This window comes from Caretta caretta, chromosome 7 (genome assembly GCF_965140235.1).
Source record: "Caretta caretta isolate rCarCar2 chromosome 7, rCarCar1.hap1, whole genome shotgun sequence".
NCBI classification, from domain to species: domain Eukaryota; kingdom Metazoa; phylum Chordata; order Testudines; family Cheloniidae; genus Caretta; species Caretta caretta.
This window is the reverse complement of record NC_134212.1, coordinates 118,891,932-118,914,765: the sequence shown is the minus strand read 5'-3', so window position 1 is coordinate 118,914,765 and position 22,834 is coordinate 118,891,932. Positions and strand designations below refer to the sequence as shown.

Sequence of the window (22,834 nt, the reverse complement as noted above, 5' to 3'; positions counted from 1 at the left end):
AGCATTTACTGGTACGGTTATGGCTCCGATCACTCTTTGACTATTAACATGTATCAGACCAGTAATCTGAGAAGCAATTTCACCTTGGCTATCTTTATAGACCACAGTCCAGACTGCTGTATGCACAGATGATAGTCTGTGCACAAGACAATAATGACAGTCGGGGATGAGTTTGAAAACTAAGAAGTGAAAGGTGTGTTTGTGTTTTTTATGGCTGGTTCAGAAGCATGGAGAAAAAAATATAGTTTAGATCTGTAGCAGAACTGCAGCAACCAGACATGAGACCTTGTCTGGTGTAAAGTGGCGTGACAGTCACCAGCGGTTCTCAAACTGTGGGTCAGGACCCCAACTTAAGTCGTGACCCCATTTTAATGGGGTTGCCAGGGCTGGGAATTAGATTTGCTGGGGCCCAGAGCTGAATCCTGAGACCCATTGCCTGGGACCAAAGCTGAAGTCTGAGCCCCACTGCTCAGGACCAAGGGCTTCAGCCCTGGGTGGGAAAGCTCAGGTTACCTGCCCCCCACCTGGGACTGAAGGCCTTGGGCTTTGGCTTTGGCTCCCCTGCCTGCAGTGGTGGGGCTTGGGCTTGGGCTCCCACACCCGGGATGGCGGGGCTCAGGCTTTGGTCTCCCCTCCTGGGGTCATGCAGTAATTTTTCTTATCAGAAGGGGGGTTGCAGTGCAATGATATTTGAGAACCCCTGAGCTAGACTGATATATGTCCATTGAAGATTGGGGCTGAACTCTAGGGTACAGATGTGGGGACCCGCATGAAAGACCCCCTAAGCTTATTTCTACCAGCTTAGGGTAAAACTTCCACAAGGCACAAACTCTTTGCCCTTGGAAGGTACGCTGCCACCACCAAGTGATTTAACAAAGAATCAGGGAAAGGACCACTTGGAGTTCCGATTACCCCAGAATATCCTCCCAAGCCCTTATACCCCCTTTCCTGGGGAGGCTTGAGAATAATATCCTAACCAAGTGGTTACAAAGTGATCACAGACCCAAACCCCTGGGTCTTAGGACAATAGAGAAATCAGTCAGGTTCTTCAAAGAAACAGAACTTTGTTAGAAAGAAAAATTAGAAGGAAAGTTAATCTCACAGGGCAATCAGATTTAAAACACAGAGGATTTCCCTCTGGTCAAAAACTTTAAAGTTACAAAAAGAAAACCAGGAATACACCTTCCTCTCAGCAAAGAGAAAATCACAAGCCAAACAAAAGTAAACTAATACATATCCTTGGTAGTACTTACTAATTCTAATGGAGTTGGATTGCTTGCTTTCTTGATCTCTCTCCAGCAAGCACACAGAACAGACAAAAGCCTTCCCCCTCAGATTTGAAAGTATCTTATCCCCTTATTGGTCCTTTTGGTCAGGTGCCAGCTAGGCTACCTGAGCTTCTTAACCCTTTACAGGTGAAAGGATATTCTACCTCTGTCCAGGAGGGATTTTATAGTACTGTATACAGGAAGGTTGTTACCCTTCCCTTTATATTTATGACAGGGGCCTTGGAGTTCCTGGATTTATAGATATTTTATTTTAGTCAATGGGGATTATTAGATCATCTAATCTGACCTCCTGTATAACACAGGCCATAGAATTTAACCCGGTTACTCTTGTATCAAGTGCAAAAGCTTGTGTTGGCTAAAGCATACCAAGGCATCTGGTCTTGACTTGAAGTCACCAAGAGATAGTGCATCCACCACTTCCCTTGGTCATTTGTTCCAGTGGTCAGTGCAGTGAAACTTGTTTTATTACTTGCACAGTCAAGGACGGTACCTTGAAATATGCAGTTCTTTAACAAAAGATGAGCTATCTGGTTCAGTTAAAATAAGAACCTTCCTGGCCTTTCATCTAAACCTCAAATGACATACATTTTCAGGTTCAAAAAAGTGCTTACAGAGCTTTATTATCCATTATCTTTCAGGTGTGTGCTCTTCTGCTCAGTGCCAGAAACTCCAGAACACCACTATTTTTGCAATGTTTGTGGCCTGGTCAGAAAAAAAATTCCCAAGACAGCCATTCTTGGAAGGTTTCCACCATAGCTTTTTCAGAACCAAGAGTGTGTGAAGTTCAGATCTGAACTTTTGGCTGGTTGTCTGAACCTGCCATTCCTTTTGAGGTTCATCTACAAAGCCAGGTTCACAACCATCCTGGATTCTTCCTAATCTACTCCTCCATAAAACATAATTCATCTGTCACTGAAGTTAGTGGACAGACTCCCACTGAATTCAAAAGGAGTTGGATACCTTTTTAATTACATAGCTGCAGTGCCTTCATGCAAATCCACTATCAATGTTAACACCCTTTTTAACACACTAGGCATTCATCATACAATAGAATTCAGATTGAATAGAAAAGGCCACAATTTGGTTTTCCACAGTGCCTGTGCTAATCAAGGTATCTGAAAGCCACCTGACTACACCTCCATGAGCGTACCATTCCCTGAGCTCCACTCTGTTAGTCTTTTTTTTTTAATCCATCTCTTTCCTGCTGTGGATATCAATTTACCACAACTCCCAGGTCCAGAAATGAGCCATGCTGTCCTTGACTATAGTATGTATTATTACCTCTTACTTGTAGAGCACCATAATCATGCAAGTCATTTTAGAACCATGTATGAAGACAAAGATCCTTCTTCGAAGACCTTTACATCTGAAATTACTCTAATAGATACAAGGGGCAGGGGAAGAGATTAGATTAATCAAAGGTCTGTCTGGCCACCCTGTTGACTCTTGTCTTATACTTAGGTTATAAGTTCTTTGAGAGCAAACCTATGTTTTTGTTATGTTTTCTCAAGCGCAAACACATTGGGGTCCTAGTTTACCAGTGGGCTTCCTACGCACTACTTGGTGAAATAAATAGTAACTAAATAGTTGGGTCTTGTTGGTTTCAAGGATTTTTTAAGTTATATTTTCCAGAACAAAATTATGGCATGACAAGCTGGGGCAAAAGAGCAGAGGGCAGAAAGCTAACGATGGAAAGCAAAGCAAAATCAGTGGCTTTTTAGGAGGGGTTTGGAAGACGCAAAGAAGGCTGGTTTGTGGAATGGGGAGATTGTTTGTAGTGAAACAGGTGGGAAGCCAGGGGGAGAGCTGAGAAAGGGAGAAGCGTAGAAGGAGACATGATCAGAACAACAGGTAAGGAATAGAACTATGGCACCTCTTCAGCAAAGTATTTAAGCAGGAAGGATTTCACAATGGTTAGGGAGCTGATCAGGGACTTGCAGGCACAATGTGATGGAGGTCAAGTGTTCCCCCCCCCCCCCCCCCCACAATTTCTGCTTGGCCTGCCCCCCGGCACTATTGGCCCCTGTCCCTGGCATCCAGGATCGGGTGGGGAGCGGAAGGGGAAGGACCAGCCACTTCTCACTCTGGCTGCTCTGGCTCGCTGCTCTGTGCAGCATGGCGGCTGGCTGCAAGAGCCTGGCTAGGGAGGCAGCAGGCCACCCTCGGCCCGGCTGCTGGGAACAGAGGCCAAGCAAGCCAGAGTCCTCCTCCTCCGCCCAGGTAGCTGCTGTACCGCACAGAGCAGCGACCCAGAGTGGCCAGCTTCAGCCACGTGAGAAGTAGCTCCATCCTGCTCCCCACCTGGGCCAGTTGCCAGGGAGAGCAGCCGAACATGCCAGGGCATAAGCACAGTGCAAGAAGGGCAGATCCCCGCCCTGTCCCCGCAGGTAACTCTGTTATGGGGATAGCACAGCCGTCGCAGGCTAGGTGGAGGGGTCACCAGGCAGAGGAGACACGTGGGGCAGTCACGTGTTCTTCCCCCTTTAAATTGCGCGCCGTCCTCCGAGTAGGAAGAGGCACACGTCGTCTATGGGGACTTGCGTTCCAGTCCCTGCTCTGCCATGGACTTCCTGTGTGACCTCCGGCACGTCTCTGAAGGCCAGAGGTTCAAAGGCCTTTAGGTGCCTAAAGATGCAGATGGGTACTTAGTGGGATTTCCAATGGTGCCTATGTGCACCTTTAGACACTTAAAGACCTATGAAAATCTGGCCTCAGCCTCTCTGTACTTCACTTCTCCATCTGTATAAAAATGGGGATAAGAAAAGTCAGGGAAGCTCCCTTTGATGGACACCCAGCCAGCCAGTTAGCTGTAAAATCCCTCTTGGTAGCTGTTCTCTACTTGCTTGTAAAGGGTTAAGTCCCTCAGCCCTGGTCTACACTAGGACTTTAGATCGAATTTAGCAGCGTTAAATCGATTTAAACCTGCACCCGTCCACACAATGAAGCCCTTTATTTCGACTTAAAGGGCTCTTAAAATCGATTTCCTTACTCCACCCCTGACAAGTGGATTAGCGCTTAAATCGACGTTGCCGGCTCGAATTTGGGGTACTGTGGACACAATTCGATGGTATTGGCCTCCGGGAGCTATCCCAGAGTGCTCCATTCTGACCGCTCTGGACAGCGCTCTCAACTCAGATGCACTGGCCAGGTAGACAGGAAAAGAACCGCGAACTTTTGAATCTCATTTCCTGTTTGGCCAGCGTGGCAAGCTGCAGGTGACCATGCAGAGCTCATCAGCAGAGGTGACCATGATGGAGTCCCAGAATCGCAAAAGAGCTCCAGCATGGACTGAACGGGAGGTACGGGATCTGATCGCTGTTTGGGGAGAGGAATCCGTGCTATCAGAACTCCGTTCCAGTTTTCGAAATGCCAAAACCTTTCTGAAAATCTCCCAGGGCATGAAGGACAGAGGCCATAACAGGGACCCGAAGCAGTGCCGCGTGAAACTGAAGGAGCTGAGGCAAGCCTACCAGAAAACCAGAGAGGCGAACGGCCGCTCTGGGTCAGAGCCCCAAACATGCCGCTTCTATGATGAGCTGCATGCCATTTTAGGGGGTTCAGCCACCACTACCCCAGCCGTGTTGTTTGACTCCTTCAATGGAGATGGAGGCAATACAGAAGTAGGTTTTGGGGACGAAGAAGATGATGAGGAGGAGGTTGTAGATAGCTCACAGCAAGCAAGCGGAGAAACCGGTTTTCCCGACAGCCAGGAACTGTTTCTCACCCTAGACCTGGAGCCAGTACCCCCCGAACCCACCCAAGGCTGCCTCCTGGACTCAGCAGGCGGAGAAGGGACCTCTGGTGAGTGTACCTTTTAAAATGCTATACATGGTTTAAAAGCAAGCATGTGAAAGGATTACTTTGCCCTGGCATTTGCGGTTCTGCCTTTGCAAAAGGTTTCTGGGGAGGGCAGCCTTATTTCGTCCTTCATGGTAGGACACTTTACCACTCCAGGCCAGCAACACGTACTGGGGAATCACTGTAGAACAAAGCATTGCAGTGTATGTTTGCTGGCATTCAACCAAAATCCGTTCACGCGGTGGGAGGAGGCAAAATGCGACCTTGTAACGAAAGCACATGTGCTATGTATGTAATGTTAACTTTCAAGGTTTACCCTGAAAGAGTGTAGCCACTGTTTTATAAAATGTGTCTTTTTAAATACCGCTGTCCCTTTTTTTTTCTCCACCAGCTGCATGTGTTTCAATGATCACAGGATCTTCTCCTTCCCAGAGGCTAGTGAAGCTTAGAAAGAAAAAAAAACGCACTCGCGATGAAATGTTCTCCGAGCTCATGCTGTCCTCCCACACTGACAGAGCACAGACGAATGCGTGGAGGCAAATAATGTCAGAGTGCAGGAAAGCACAAAATGACCGGGAGGAGAGGTGGAGGGCTGAAGAGAGTAAGTGGCGGGCTGAAGAGAGTAAGTGGCGGGCTGAAGACAGGGCTGAAGCTCAAAGGTGGCGGCAGCGTGATGAGAGGAGGCAGGATTCAATGCTGAGGCTGCTGCAGGACCAAACCAGTATGCTCCAGTGTATGGTTGAGCTGCAGCAAAGGCAGCTGGAGCACAGACTGCCACTGCAGCCCCTCTGTAACCAACCGCCCTCCTCCCCAAGTTCCATAGCCTCCACACCCAGACGCCCAAGAACACGGTGGGGAGGCCTCCGGCCAACCAGCCACTCCCCCACAGAGGATTGCCCAAAAAAAAGAAGGCTGTCATTCAATAAATTTTAAAGTTGTAAACTTTTAAAGTGCTGTGCTTAAAGTGCTGTGTGGCATTTTCCTTCCCTCCTCCACCACCCCTCCTGGGATACCTTGGTAGTCATCCCCCTATTTGTGTGATGAATGAATAACGAATGCATGACTGTGAAGCAGCAATGACTTTATTGGCTCTGCAAGCAATGATTAAAGGGAGGAGGGGAGGGTGGTTAGCTTACAGGGAAGTAGAGTGAACCAAGGGGCGGGGGGGTTCATCAAGGAGAAACAAACAGAACTTTTACACCGTAGCCTGGCCAGTCATGAAACTGTTTTTCAAAGCTTCTCTGATGCGTACCGCGCCCTCCTGTGCTCTTCTAACCGCCCTGGTGTCTGGCTGCGCGTAACCAGCAGCCAGGCGATTTGCCTCAACCTCCCACCCCGCCATAAACGTCTCCCCCTTACTCTCACAGATATTGTGGAGCACACAGCAAGCAGTAATAACAGTGGGAATATTGGTTTCGCTGAGGTCTAAGCGAGTCAATAAACTGCGCCAGCGCGCCTTTAAACGTCCAAATGCACATTCTACCACCATTCTGCACTTGCTCAGCCTGTAGTTGAACAGCTCCTGACCACTGTCCAGGCTGCCTGTGTATGGCTTCATGAGCCATGGCATTAAGGGGTAGGCTGGGTCCCCAAGGATACATATAGGCATTTCAACATCCCCAACAGTTATTTTCTGGTCTGGGAATAAAGTCCCTTCCTGCAGCTTTTGAAACAGACCAGAGTTCCTGAAGATGCGAGCATCATGCACCTTTCCCGGCCATCCCACGTTGATGTTGGTGAAACGTCCCTTGTGATCCACCAGAGCTTGCAGCACTATCGAAAAGTACCCCTTGCGGTTTATGTACTCGGCGGCTTGGTGCTCCGGTGCCAAGATAGGGATATGGGTTCCATCTATAGCCCCACCACAGTTAGGGAATCCCATTGCAGCAAAGCCATCCACTATGACCTGCACATTTCCCAGGGTCACTACCCTTGATATCAGCAGATCTTTGATTGCGTGGGCTACTTGCATCACAGCAGCCCCCACAGTAGATTTGCCCACTCCAAATTGATTCCCAACTGACCGGTAGCTGTCTGGCGTTGCAAGCTTCCACAGGGCTATCGCCACTCGCTTCTCAACTGTGAGGGCTGCTCTCATCTTGGTATTCATGCGCTTCAGGACAGGGGAAAGCAAGTCACAAAGTTCCATGAAAGTGCCCTTACGCATGCGAAAGTTTCGTAGCCACTGGGAATCGTCCCAGACCTGCAACACTATGCGGTCCCACCAGTCTGTGCTTGTTTCCCGAGCCCAGAATCGGCGTTCCACAGCATGAACCTGCCCCATTAGCACCATGATGCATGCATTGTCAGGGCCCATGCTTTCAGAGAAATCTGTGTCCATGTCCTGATCACTCACGGGACCGCGCTGACGTCGCCTCCTCGCCCGGTATCGCGTTGCCATGTTCTGGTGCTGCATATACTGCTGAATAATGCGTGTGGTGGTTAATGTGCTCCTAATTGCCAAAGTGAGCTGAGCGGGCTCCATGCTTGCCGTGGTATGGCGTCCGCACAGAAAAAAGGCGCGGAACGATTGTCTGCCGTTGCTCTGACGGAGGGAGGGGCGACTGACGACACGGCTTACAGGGTTGGCTTCAGGGAGCTAAAATCAACAAAGGGGGTGCCTGTACATCAAGGAGTATTTCAGGCAGGACTGCACGGAGGGTTCCAATAAGAAATGGTGCACCTAAGTTATCGTTGTTATTGGAACAAGGAGGTTAGCCTGGCCTCTGATTGATACATGGCTAGATTTACCTCGCTGCACCTTCTCTGTGAGTGACTGCAGTGTGACCTAGAGGAATGAGTCCCCTAGACAGGGGAGGAGGCAAATGAGTACAAAACAAATCTGGTCTATTTCTTGTTTTGACCCACTCCATCTATCTTTTACATCTTTGGCTGGCAGCAGACGGTGCAGAAGGACTGCATGCCATCCACATCTCATGGCTGCTTGGCAGAAGATGGTACAGTACGCCTGCTAGCCATCCCCATCTCTTGCCTGCCTGGCAGAAGATGGTGCAATACGACTGCTAGCAATCCTCATCTCTTGCCTGCCTGGCAGAAGATGGTACAGTACGACTGCTAGCAGTCCGTATCGCCTGCCTGCTCACCATAAGACGGTTCAATAGGACTGACTGCAGGACTAAAGAGAATGACCTGGTCAAGTCACTCCAAATTTAGTCCCTGCGCCCATGTCTGCCCAGGCGCTCCCAGCCGACGCGGCCAGGAGCACCTCGGACACGATGAGGACGACTACCAATCGTATTGCACCGTCTGCTGCCAGAAGGCAAGGGGTTGCTGCTACTGTGCAGCAAAGCCGTACCGCGTCTGCCAGCACCCAGGAGACATAGGGTGACGGTTACCTGAGCGGGCTCCATGCTTGCTGTGGTATGGCGTCTGCACAGGTAACTCAGGAAAAAAGGCGCGAAATGATTGTCTGCCCTTGCTTTCACGGAGGGAGGGAGGGAACGGGGGCCTGACGACACGTACCCAGAACCACCCGCGACAATGTTTTAGCCCCATCAGAGCGCTCCATTGTGACTGCTCTGGACAGCACTCTCAGATGCCCGATTGTTTGCCATTGCTCTGACGCTGGGAGGGGCGCTTACAGGGTTGGCTTCAGGGAGCTAAAATCAACAAAGGGGGTGGCTTTACATCAAGGAGTATTTCAGGCAGGACTTCACAGAGGGTTCCAATAAGAAATGGTGCACCTAAGTTATTGTCCTTATTGGAGCAAGAAGGTTAGCCTGGCCTCTGATTGATACATGGCTAGATTTACCTCGCTGCATCTTGACTGCAGTGTGATCTAGAAGAATGAGTCCCCTAGACAGGGGAGGGGGGGGAAGCAAATGAGTACAAAACAAATCTGGTCTATTTCTTGTTTTGACCCACTCCATCTATCTTTTACATCTTTGGCTGGCAGCAGACGGACTGCATGCCATCCACATCTCATGACTGCTCGGCAGAAGATGGTACAGCACGACTGCTAGCAGTCCGTATCGCCTGCCCGCTCACCATAAGACGGTTCAATAGGACTGACTGCAGGACTAAAGAGAATGACCTGGTCAAGTCACTCCAAATTTAGTCCCTGTGCCCATGTCTGCCCAGGCGCTCCTGATCGACCTCACAGAGGCGACCAGGAGCACCTCAGACATGACGATGACGGCTACCAGTCGTACTGTACCGTCTGCTGCCACAAGGCAAGGGGTTGCTGCTACTGTGTAGCAATGCCGTACCGCGTCTGCCAGCACCCAGGAGACATAGGGTGACGGTTACCTGAGCGGGCTCCATGCTTGCCATGGTATGGCGTCTGCACAGGTAACTCAGGAAAAAAGGCGCGAAATGATTGTCTGCCCTTGCTTTCACGGGGGGAGGGAGGGAACGGGAGGCTGACGATATGTACCCAGAACCACCCGCGACAATGTTTTAGCCCCATCAGGCATTGGGATCTCAACCCAGAATTCCAATGGGCAGCGGAGACTGCGGGAACTGTGGGATAGCTACCCACAGTGCAACGCTCCGGAAGTCGACGCTTGCCTCGGTACTGTGGAAGCGCTCCGCCGAGTTAATGCACTTAATGCACTTAGAGCATTTACTGTGGGGACACACACACTCGAATTTATAAAACCGATTTCTAAAAAACCGACTTCTATAAATTCGACCTTATTCCGTAGTGTAGACATACCCTTAGGTAAAGAAAAGAAAGTGGGCACTTGACCAAAAGAGCCAGTGGGAAGGCTAGAACTTCTTAAAATGGGGAAAGAAACTTTCCCTTTGTCTGCTGTTCTCGATGGGTGGCAGGGACTAGGAGCCGTATTGCTATCAGCAGGAATACTGTGTAAGTTTGAACCAGGTGTGAAAAATGATCTTCCATACCTAGAAGGAATCATTTAGATGGGGAATGTTTAGATAAATGCGATCAGGTTTATTTTGGCTTGTGGTTCTCCTCTGTACTAATCCCAGATACTTTTTGTTTGCTTGTAACCTTTGAGCTGAACCCCCAAGAAAGCTATTTTGGGTGCTTAGTTTTTGGAATTGCTCTTTTAAAAATCTAGCAAAAGCCTAAGTTCCAGATGTATTTTCTTTCCTTTTTTGTTTTTAATAAAATGTTGCCTTTTTTTTAAGAACACGATTTCAATGGTTGTGTCCTAAGAGGTTTGTGTATATGCTGTTAGATTAGCTGGTGACAACAGCTAATTTCCTTTGTTTTCTTCTCCGTTCTTCCCCGGTGAAAGAGCTTGAGGGTACCCCACAGAGAGGACTTCCCAAGTGCGCCTTCCTGGGTAAAAGGGGTTTTTTTGCATTTGGGTGCTGGCAGTGTTTACCAAGCCAAGGTCAGAGAAAAGCTGTAACCTTGGGAGTTTAATACAAGCCTGGAGTGGCAAGTATTAATTTTTAGAATCCTTGCAGGACTCCACCTTCTGCATTCGAAGTGCCAGAGTGGGGCTTCAGTCCTGACACCCTGCCTCACAGGGGTGTTGTGAGGATAACTACATTAAAGACTGCAAGGTACTAGATACACGGGTAATGAGAACCATATCTGTACCTTGAAAGACTCTAATTAGCAGAGCTTTAACTCCATTCCTGTTCTGCAAATCAGTTAAGCATGTGCTTAACATTAAAGTGCCTTGCTGGCCAAGGATGAACTTAAGCATGTGCTTAATTTTAAGAATGTGCTTAAGTGCTTTATTTCAAATAGGATCCCTTTTAATTACAGGCCCTGATTTAGCAGACTATGCTTCAGAATTTTTATTCTCCTTCATTTCTGCCTGCTCTGAGCTACACATACTTTAATTGTATAAAAACTATTGAATATTGCCAGTTAGCTCATTGTAGGGTTGTCAGTTTGGGTTGGACATATTCCTGGAGGCTTCATCAAATGACATAATCCTTAATTAGAGATTCATCTTTAATCCCTGGAGACTCCAGAACAATCCTGGAGGGTTGGTGACCCTAGCTCACTGATGGGCAATAGGTGATATTCCACAGCCCTATTGAGTGCTGCAAACTTCCAGTTAGCAAAGCAACTGAGTGAGTGTACCTGTAAGTCTACATAGAGAGTTCATGGCTAATTGTGTGCTCGGAAGTGGAGAAAGGGGTTCCAGACAGATAGTTGGCAACACACACATAGCTGCAATATCCATGTCCCAATTTTTCAAACCAGGGGCCAGAAGATGGTGGGGGGGCCCACCCCTCTATTTAGGCACTTGCATACAAGCGGTGTGGTGATCAGAAGTGCCGAATGAATTAACCCACAAAGCCTACCGGAGTGACTGGGAAAAGCAGGGGCAGAGAATTACTTGTTTTTATTTAGGGGCCTGACTCTGGGGTTGAGTGCCTAAAGTAAGGAATTGTTGGCCTTTTTTAGTAGAATCTTAACATTATGAAGGTAAGAAGAATCGAGGTATAAATAAGACCCTAGGTTAATTCTTACCCATATATAGGAGGTTTGATTACTTTTTAGAAAGCTCAATGTATACAGGGAACTGGATCCTCAGTTGGGCTTAGTTTCCCTATTGGTGCTGCTGTGGCAGGGGAGGCAAAGATGGCTTTAAGGCATAGGGCTACTCTAATTGAAGCTGGTGGTGGGAAAGATCCCCTAGGTAAGTACAGGCAGGGATCAGGCCCTAAGCAGGAATCAGACATGCCAGATGGGTGTAGGGCTCAGCAGAGTCAGAGAGGAGGAAGCCTAGGTGACAGTAATAGAAATACAAGGTGGCATGTTAGTTACAGCTGAGATGTTTTAAAGGTAACAAGTGCATTGAGATACCTGGTTCCCATTCATTTTACTGGGAACTGCACTTCCAAATCTCCTAAGCAATTTTTGAAATCTTAGGTCACACAATTGGGAGGCATCATAGGTTTTGGGTCACAGACTTGCTCTATGAAAATCTCTAATTCCCTTAGACTGTGCAGTTTAATTGAACTTCCTTTGAGGAAAAATGATATTAAATTGATTTGAACTAAAGTTATATTGCAGGAACTCCTAGGGGGTCAAGCAAGCTGTGTGTATGCCTAACACAAGGAGGCCACACAGAGAAATTGACAGTCCACACAGAGAACTTGAGATCAAACAGAACCACTCCACTAGAGATTTCAATCCTAGGACTGGAAGGGACCTTGAGAGGTCATCTAGTCCAGTCCCCTGCACTCATGGCAGGACTAAGTATTATCTAGACTACGCTGTATTAGGATATAGATATTCAGGCCTGTTGGTAAATGCCTGTACTCTAAGAATTTAGGTGTATTCTTATCACTTGGCTAGTTATAGAGGTTATATAAAAGAGAATCAAAATCACTGTCTGCCGGTGTAAGGCCCTTCTCTTACTGTGACAGTCTGAGGCCATGTGCTTAGGCTGAGGCTTTTGGCTAGGCAGGAGAGGCAGCCATAAGCTGGGAAGACACGGGTCACCACCTCACATTCCAAACTAGTCACATTGAAATCAGGTGCTATTGAGCTGTTAGGAATACAGTCCTGTCCTGATAGTGCCTATCACCTCCAGAGAAAGGGAAGTGCCTTGAAAATGTAAAAGGAAACTTAGTTTGATAGCATCCTGTCTGGCAAGAACTCACTTATCAATAGCTGGGATGTGAAATCCTCACCTCTGTATTGTTTTGTTATTCTAGTTCCCACTTTGCTATTGTTTGTCTGTATAATCTCTGTCTGGTTCTGTGATTGTTCCTGTCTGCTGTATAATTAATTTTGCTGGGTGTAAACTAATTAAGGTGGTGGGATAGAATTGGTTACATAATCATGTTACAATATGTTAGGATTGGTTAGTTAAATTTCAGGAAAATGATTGGTTAAGGTATTAGCAAAGCAGAACTCAAGTTTTACTATATAGTCTGCAGGTTTCAGAGTAACAGCCGTGTTAGACTGTATTTGCAAAAAGAAAAGGAGTACTTGTGGCACCTTAGAGACTAACCAATTTATTTGAGCATGAGCTTTCGTGAGCTGTAGCTCACGAAAGCTCATGCTCAAATAAATTGGTTAGTCTCTAAGGTGCCACAAGTACTCCTTTTCTTATATAGTCTGCAGTCAATCAGGAAGTGGGTGTGTGGGTGGGGGAGATGGGAACAGGGAATGGGGAAACTGGAATCATGTTTGGCTAAGGCCAGGAATGGGAACAGGGACACAGGTGTAAGGCTCTGTGGTGTCAGAGCTGGGAAGGGGGACACTAAGGAAGGAAATTGGAATCATGCTTGCTGGAAGTTCACCCCCCAAAAATCGAATTGTTTGCACCTTTGGACTTCGGGTATTGTTGCTCTCTCTTCATGTGAGAAGGACCAGGGAAGTATGTGGGTGAAGGAATAAGCCCACTAACACCCTGGAAGAGGTGTTTGTCTAACCTGCTCTTAAAAGTCCAATATTAAATATTCCAAAGAACAGACATGATGTTTTACCTTCAGACTAACTAGAAGGTTCTGGATGCACAACAAAGGCACTATGAAAATGAGGTTTAGAAGCTGGAGTTTTATCCTAACCTAACTATGGCTGTTGAAGAATGCAAACTGGCTCCCCTTGATAAGCTTAAATTAAGTTTTGATGAAACACACAACTGCCGATTTGCATATTTAAGATTTCCTGTGTAAGCAATGTCAGACAAGACAATGCATCCAGGCATATTGCTCTCTTCATCATGCGACACTAATACATTTAAAATGAGCCTACTTGGGGGTATGCATTATGTGGGAATTGACAATTTTGAGGTAGGTTCATCATTCATTTCACCACAAAGAAAAACACAGGGGTAATGCGATTAAAATGGTAACTACAGACACTCAAGACATGTTTAATGCACATGATTACTGATTTTCTTCAGTCTTGTAATGTAAAGTGAATGATGCTTTACATCTGGGTAGTGGCACCTTACCTAGATTACTGTAGCACACAAATGCTTTAAAAAGATTGAAGGTGGGTTTTCCCCCTCTTACTCTGTGGATTCTGTACATTTTGATATGCTGCACTATACTTAAAAGGTGTGTAGGTGCTGTCTTTAAGATGAAATGTGCTGTGATGAGGTATAGACTCCACTTTGGCACTAGAAGGGTTAACATGGGCCTGGCAGGCAAATAATGCTACCTTGCTGCAGTTAGAGGATGGCCAGGCTTAATTAAAGGTGAAGCCTAGGTGGGGAAGGAGCTGGGTGATTAGTGAGGGAAGCACGAATTTGAAGGAGGATTCGGGGGCGGGAGGGGAAACAACTCTGCAGTCCCTCTCTGAGTAGATTAGTCTAGGAAAGAAACTCATGATAGAGGAGGTCGGGAGTTCCTTCTCTCAGGAAAGGGCCTGTGGAAGACAGACTGAAGAAGACCACAGGGATAGACATGAGCCCTGGAGGGAGGGCACAGGGAGGCAGGCCTGAGGGGTCCGTCCGTGTTCCAGCACAGAAAGAAGGAGCTAGGAGGATCTAGGGAGAAGTCAGAGGCCTCGGAACCAGAGAAGAGGCTGCATGATCGTGGTATGAAATGGCCCAGGGAAGCAGAAGTCCTAGCTATTTATTACAAGGTCCCTGGGATGGAACCCAGAGCAGAGAGCGAGTGTGGGTTCTCCTACCTGCCCCTGAGCCCAGGGTGGAGCTGAAGACTAAGCCTCAAGGCCAGGACAAGGTACAGCCCCAGATGGGGCAGGAGGGTCTTTGGTTTTGGGGACTTTTAGTTGTATTTTTGGTACCCGGGAATGGGAGAGGCTTTAAAGTGACCTGGCCAGAGCGACGAGTCACAAGACGAGGGAGGCCCTCAGCGGGTCAGAGCAGCCATCAGCACAGGGAGCTAGATGAGGAGAATCTGTTATGCCCCATCCAGCCATGAGGGAGCATTGTAGGGGTGAGTCCACCCTTCTGTGTATAGCCATATGGGCCCGCTATCATGTACATCCTCCCCTTTCACACGCGCATACATAAACTGCTCAGATGCCCACATGCCTCTCCACAGACAAACACGCTATTCCGATCTTAATGGTTTTGTACTCTGCCCTTTTTGGTCCTGATCCAAAGTTCACTGATGTTCATGGAAAGACTCCCGTTGATCTTAATGGGCGTTGGGGCAGGCCCTTTGCTCTCTGAGGCACCACTGCTCTATGGCACAAGATCAAATGGCTATAAACTGGCCATGAACATAATCCGGCTGGAAACTAGAAGGTTTCTAACCATCAGAGGAGTGAGGTTCTGGAACGCCTCCCAGTAGGAGTTGTGGCGGGGAAGGAGGCAAACAGTGTAATTAGTGTTGAAAGCCGGACAAATTTGAGTGCAAATGATGGGGTTGCTTCTGATGATAGGAGACGGGGCTCAGCAGTCCTGGGGCTCACTTCCAGTTTGTCTTATGTTCATGCTTCAGGGTTTTAGCTGGGCACCTGCAGGGGTCAGGAAGGCACTCTTAACCCCCCCCCCCGACCCCCAATGTATTCTGAGATTGAGAGTTTGTTGTGGTTTTTAATTTGCTTGTTTTGATTTTTAAATCTCCTTCCTCTAAAGCATCACAGATGGCCACAATTGGAGATGGGACCCTGGATGATAGGACCCTGCTCTAAGGTGGCACTAAGCAATCTCTCTCTTAGGTGCTTGGTTAGCTGGTTCTTGCTCACGTGCTCAGAGTCCAACTGATCGCTATATATGGTGTCGGGAAGGAATTTTCCCCCGGGTCAGAGTAGCAGTGACCTGGCGGGTTTTACCTTCCTCTGCAGCATGTGGATGTGGGTCACTTGTTAGGATTAGCTGAGTATATCTCATTTAATTGCTTCCATGCCATTGCAGGGGGCTCAAACACTGATGTGTCGCAGTCCCTTCTGTTCTCTGCCTGTGGCACGTAATAGTTTAGTCTCCTGTGGGTCATAATACTAGGGTCTCATTTCTGTGGTTGGGATTAGTGTGTAGGTGCTGGGTGTTGTCAGTGGCTTGGGACATACAGGAGGTCAGACTAGATGATCTGGTTGTCTCTTGTTGACCTGAATTTATAGGCTTGTTTATTATGGCTCACCACTGATCTGATCAGAAGATATATTTAGGTTCTTGTCTCAATTCAGGCTACAGAGTGTTCAGTGTTGAGAGCACTCTCAGGTTGTGTGGCAAGGGCACTTACACAGAGGACAATACCAAATTGATAAGCTCTTTATTAATTGAAATGAAAGAATAATAAATGCTATTAAACACAGTCACAAATTCTGTGACCCCCGGTGGTAAGATCTCTATTCTAAAAGGCTACTTAAGCTAGCATACTCACACCCTTCTCTGAAGACCTGGTAGTAGGAGACAGAGGACCAGCCTTGTCTCTGGCATGCCCAGTGAATTGATGGTCCAGGCGTCCCACGTTGGTAGGGATTCGGTTCGAGTGTTGAGTAGCTAAACTGTATTGCAAAGCTGAGCTGATCGCTTTTTCCTATCTTCTATCAAGCTACCAACCTATTTGGTTGTTTGCCCTTTTATAGGGTCCTGACACTGCCTTAATCCAGGCCCAGCCTTCCATGCCCAAATCTTATTTCCTCGCCCAAATAAATCTTAAGGTACACTTACTCTATAGCTTAACATGTTATGACACATATTCATACGTATTAAGATGTATGATCTCATCCCTGAAATGTTACCCTGGGCCTTACTTATAAGTTCTGTGATGTACCCTGCAGTTACAGATCTGTTCCAGACCTATGATAAACAGAATCAGTTCTTTGTTCGGTTCCCCCATTCAGTTTCCCAAAGTTAAGAGGGGTAACCGGTTGGCTATTTATCGATACTAAAGGTTACAAACACTCATACTGACTTGCTCTAGCTAATGATACAGACCTGTAGGTTGCGTGCATTACTTATGAATACCCAGGAATAACTATTAGGAATAGCACATACTGGAATTCAACATAAACAAAACTCAAGAAAATAAGATGACTCAATACTAAGTTATGAGAGCAAAATAATATGAATCAAACCAATGAAGAAAACACATGGAATATAGCAAGCTAACAAACTGGTCTTATGGACAACACCCTTCTGGCCTTAAACTCTCTGACTCTATGTATCTTAGGCACTTGTGGCCCATAACAATAGTGCCTGAGCATGTCACAATTGTTAATGTACTTATCCTCACAACGCTCGTGGGAGAGTGGGTAGTGCTATACTCCCCATTTCACAGATGGGGAAGGGGAGACAGAAAGGCTAAGTGACTTACCCAAGATCAGAGGAAGTCTGTGGCAGCATAGGGACTTAAAACCAGGTCTCCTATAGCCTAGGTTTCTGCTCTAACCACTGGACTATCCTTCCTGTCCTGAGAGACTCAGTGATCCTAGCTCTTCCTTTTAAAGTGTGGCAGGGATTTTCTCTGACTGCCTGGCTTAGCTACCTGCCAGAAAGCACGCACCTCCCCTCAGCCCCAGAGCAAACTTGACCAGGGCAGGCTAATTCACATAACTGAGCACTCAACAAGATGAATGTTTAAAGACAGGCCCAAACTCTCTGGAGGAAGCAAAGCCAGGCAAGATGAACAGGTGCTGTGAATTCTAGGGCCTGTTCCTCGGGTGCCATTACAGCAAATGCCACTGGTGAGGCGCCATTAGGGAAGTGGTAAAGGAGACAAATTTTCTGTTAGGTCAGCATTCAGGATTAAACACCGCTGATAAGTATATTTAACAGAGCAAGGTGAATAGAAGGATACCCAGTTCCCCTTCACCCTCATCTTACTAGCAGGTATTCCATAAATCCCTAGATCAGCAGCAGCCAGCTGGGGCTACTATCTTCTGTTCTATCACTTGAAGAAACCTCAATACCAAAAGCAATACTTTGTGGGAGGGTGCTGTCATTGTGTCAGCCAGACCAGTAGGCTCTAACGCACAAACTGTGGAACTATTTGCCAGGGGATGTCGTGAAGGCCAAAACTATAACAGGGTTCAAAAAAAACTAGATACGTTCATGGAGGATAGGTCTATCAATGGCTGTTGGCCAGGATGGTCAGGGATGCAAACCTATGCTCTGAGGGTCCCTAGCCTCTGTTTACCAGAAGCTGGGAATGGACAACCTTGGATGGATCATTTGATGATTGCCTGTTCTTTTCATTGCCTCTGAAACACCTGGCATTGGCCACAGTTAGACAAGATTCTGGGCTAGATGGACCATTACTCTGACCCAGTATGGCCATTCTTATGTTCTTATTGTATTGAGTGAGGGTGTATAGACAACCTTTACTTAGTTAGGAACATGTTCTGATCTCAGTTATGCTGGTGTAAAGATAAAGTAACGCCATGCATAGCAGTGGATGCTCTAAGTTACACACCAGAGGCTACGTTGGCCCTCAGGAAAATGCAGAATCTAGGAGTCAAAAAAGGTGGCTTTGAAACATAGAATCATAGAATATCAGGGTTGGAAGGGACCTCAGGAGGTCATCTAGTCCAACCCCCTGCTCAAAGCAGGGCCAATCCCAAATTTTTGCCCCAGATCCCTAAATGCCCCCTGGATGGAACTCACAACCCTGGGTTTAGCACACCAATGCTCAAACCACTGAGCTATCCCTCCCTCCCATGACATGACTTCCTGAGACACATGATATCAAATCTGGCCTGATGTGATTGTCTACAGGCACACAAACCGCCTGTGGCGGAGCCAGGAATTAAATCTCTTGGCTTCCATTCTGCTGCCTGAACCACAACTTTTCTCTTCTGTTAGTCACTACCTCTAGGTAGCCCCTGGATCTGAGTCCAACTGATGGATTTAATCAGTTTTTGCATCCATAAGGGAAACTCAGATAAATAACTGAAAGGAAGTGAGGGCATGAGAAATCACCTATTTGTACAACAATGAGTGCTCAAATAGGTGTGAGTTACTATCTTACCTTGTCTGTTCCTTTGTATTTAAGCCTTTGCAGTTTTCTGTGATGACCCTGTCTTCTGGCACCAGTGTTTTGTTTAGAAGTGTTCTAACTGGTTACATCCGACTGCTCTGGGACAAGGTGTTCCAGCATTTGATAGCATCTGGAGTTTCTGAGCAAGTTTCTTAGGCTGCAAAGTGACTAAGATGAATTAAATATAACCAGACAACACAGATGAGCAGATGCAGCTTGTGTTCCTGCTTCACCCATGTTGCCTTCAAAGCAATGAAGGGTTTGTTTTTGGTTTGAGGCTTTGTCCCCCCTAAACTGGTCATTATTATCATTGCCAATGTTGTTGTGGGGGTCTGAAGTGTTTCAGAAAACATATTAATTCCTGTCCAGAATCACCAGTGTCTCCAAAGTTTACCCCTCTGCTCTAATTGAGACACTGGGTTAATATCTCAGAAGGATGTGCATGTAACAGTCATTAGGCTGGTATTACACTGGACGACTTCCTATTCTATTGCTGTGCAATAGTCTAGGTGTGTATTTCAGATTGCCTTTTCTTTGTGCCACTTCCAAGGATTTTACATCTTGGAGATGACACTGCAGCAAAGAGAAATAGAAGCTTCTGATGGTGATGGGATTTCTATGGGGATAACGTATTTTTACCACTTAATCAAATCCCAGCTGAAATGATATACTGGTGTAAAGTGAACCCTTCGGTCACTCTAGATTTGTGAGCTGGGAATCTGCCCCTTGCAGCTTTGGCTTTAATAGCGAGTTGAATAATGGAAATGTGAATGCAGCAGCAAGTAGGGCCAGTCTTCCTTTCCAATCTGGAACTGCCAGTTTCTCTGAACTATTTTCTATGGGTATGAGATTTGGGCTCTTAACTGATGGCTTGAGAAAAGTCTAGATTTAATTCCAAGGCACTGCCTGATTTATTTCATGTGCTTTTATACTATAACCCTCAATCCCTTAATTGAAAGGAGACACATGAACTAATGGGAGACTCTCCTCTGGCTCCTTCATCAAGGACACAATGGAGACGTTGTTTTGTCTATTAATTTTTTCCTCCTGGACTTCTCCACTCCTCTCCGTGCCAAGTGAGATTTGAGAGATTCCTTCAGTACAACTCCTGTTGTCGGAGTCAGCAAGGAGATGACACTTCTTTGCATATGTCTACTGTCTCTCCAGCCCAGGTGTCAGCTCTAAAACATGTGTGGACCCTAAGTAGTTCTGGAAACACAGGAGGCCCCTCTAGTCCAGTGTTCTGTCTCTCTGACAATGAACAATGGTGCCATGTGGGGGGTGATAGTTCAGTTAAAACCCAGGAATATGTACGAGTAACTCAATTTCTTCCTCGCAATGGCCATTACCTTGCCCTTGTCCATGTTGCCCAACAGTTTAGGTGCCAGGTGTTTGTGAAGTTCCATATAATTCTCTCTAGTCCTTCCTAACCTCAATAATTAGGTGTTATCTGCAAATGTTGCCACCTCACGGTTTTACCTCTGTGTAGAGAATCATAGATTTTTATGGCCCGGTGGGATCATTAGCATGATCTTGTCTGCATAACACAGGAAATAGAATTTCACCTAGTACTTCGTGCGTAAAGCCCGATTAACCTTGAGCTTGAAGTAGACCAACATCCACATGCGCCGACTTTCCAAAGTGCCTGGGGGTGCTTGACCCCTGGCACTGTCCCAGACCCTACCCCTTCTCCCAATGTCCCACCCTGCCTCTTCCTGCCCAGGTCCGCCCCCTCCCCCAAGAGCACCATGTCCTCACTCCTACCCCCTCCCTCCCAGCCTCCTGCACACCGCAAAATACCTGTTGGCGGTGGGCGGGAGGCGCAGGGAGGGAGGAGGTGGTGCTGACCTGCGGGGCCTGCTGGCAGGTGGGACGCAGTGGTGGGGAAGCTGATAGCAGAAACTGCCGGTGGGTGCTCAGCATCCACCATTTTCCCCCTGTGGGTGCTCTAGCCCCAAAGCACCTATGGAGCCAGTGCCTATGGCAACATAATTGAGAAGGACATCTAATCTTGATTTACAGATTTCCACCACAACCATTGATAAGTTGTCAATAGCTAATCTATTTACTGTCCAAAATTTGCACTTTACAAATAATATATTTTATCCAACTATTAACCTCCTTCCATGTTGAAAATGTTGTTCCTACTCTTTATTTTTCTACCTGCCGCTTGTATTACGAGATCTTGCATCTCGTTACTACAGAGTTTCCTTAACAGCCTTTTGCCAGGGGCTTTATGGAAGTCTAAATCAAGTATAAGTACTTTCTCCTCTATTCTGTTAACTGCCTCAAGAAGTCTTTAGCTTTCATCCCTCCTGACTTTGTCACAACTTGTGTCCTGCCTCAGAGCTTGAGAGAGGGTCAGCTTCTCAGCACCTCTGGATTATTTCTCTTGGCCATTTTTAATGTCACAATAACTCTGGACTCCAGCCAGGTCTGTTTGTTTAGTGCCTGCTGCACGGTGCATCCAGAATCTATACTACAATGTTCAAGTTAATGGATTAATAGATCTCAAGCCCAAAAAGGACCATATGAGTTTCTAGTCTGACGTCTGGTGTAATACAGACCACAGAATTTACCTCAGTATTTCCTGTATCAAGCCTGTAACTTCTGGCTGAGTTGGTTGGTGATAGGATTACAGCCTTAAACAAAATCATGGTGTACCCATACTATTGGGAGAGGAACACTAGTGGGGCAAGCTTTTCCATCCTCCTTGGGTTAATGAAGTATTTCTATCAGTGTTCATAGGGCTTCTAACCTATCCTGTCCTCTAGAGGGTGACACAATTACACATATTGAACGTTGTTGTGAGAACAGCCTTTCTGGAGAGTTTCTGATACTTTTCCAGCCAGGTTGGAAACCTTACAAGAACAGCCATATTTATGGGATTTGGGGAACCTCTTATTTCACTCCCAGAGAGGATTCGGAAGTCTCTGGATTACGATGAGCAGGGGGTTTAAAAATAAGATGACTAGTGCGTAAACTTAGAAACTGACTTTGGCTTTTGGACAAATGACCTGAGTTGGGGGCTTGTGGTTTGCCTGTCTTTATGTGAACGTGTTTCCCCTTGTCAGTCAATGATCACACTTCTCGATTAATCGAAAGGGAAAAATACTCCATTAAATGATGTAAAGCATCTAAGATATTCATCCAAGCACAATAAACAATTACGAGAGAGTCAATGGGAACTATAGCAGGTAATAGACTGTTTCCTAGCATTGTTTGTAAACAGTGGATTCCTGCTCCGCACAAGCTGTGCTTGTGCTGTTCCTCTGGACAGGAATCCAAAGCAGCCAGGCTTTTCTCTTTGAATTCCTCCATGGGTTATAATGATGTGTGCTCCCAAAACTTACACAACACATTTAAGGCTCTGTTTTTAATCTTGTTGTCACTAGAATGTTTCAATCTGCCCAAGCTTCACCCTCATGGGTTTTAGACTGTCAACAGAAAGACTTGTTGAGAACTGAAAATCCCAGCTCTGTATCATGTAGACGGGTGCCCATTACGCTCCTCTGGTTGATACACAATGGGAACAACTATATGACAAGGCACTTTGTTGTTGGTGGTTTTTTTTTTGTTTAATAACTTGGATAAAGTTCTCACTGGAGCCATGTTTATGCAGGGTAGGGAAGTCTCTCTTCATGGTGAGGGAGACAATTGCATCATGGGAGTCCCTGGCTGTGGTGCATTAGGGGGGTTGTAGGCCCTGCTGGGGAACTCTACCCATAGAGGAGAATGGGGAGATGAGGAAACTGAACTACAGCTCCCATGAGGCACTGCAGCGGGATATCCGAATACAAGGCGCTTGTGTACGGGCGAAGAGTATGTCACGGGCCCCTTTTGATGCTGTGTGACGTTTCTTGAGAGCTTTCAAAACATTAGTCCATACCTGCCATTGCCATTGTCTCTCTCAATGGGCTACTGATTCCTCCTTGAGG

General features: G+C 46.7%; 1 long non-coding RNA gene across 2 annotated transcripts in view; it reads left to right on the top strand.

The window, feature by feature from the left end:
• Positions 1 to 22,834, top strand: part of LOC142072837 (uncharacterized) — a 232,032-nt gene that overhangs the window by 94,791 nt on the left and 114,407 nt on the right. The gene's annotated exons all lie outside the window — the stretch shown is intronic.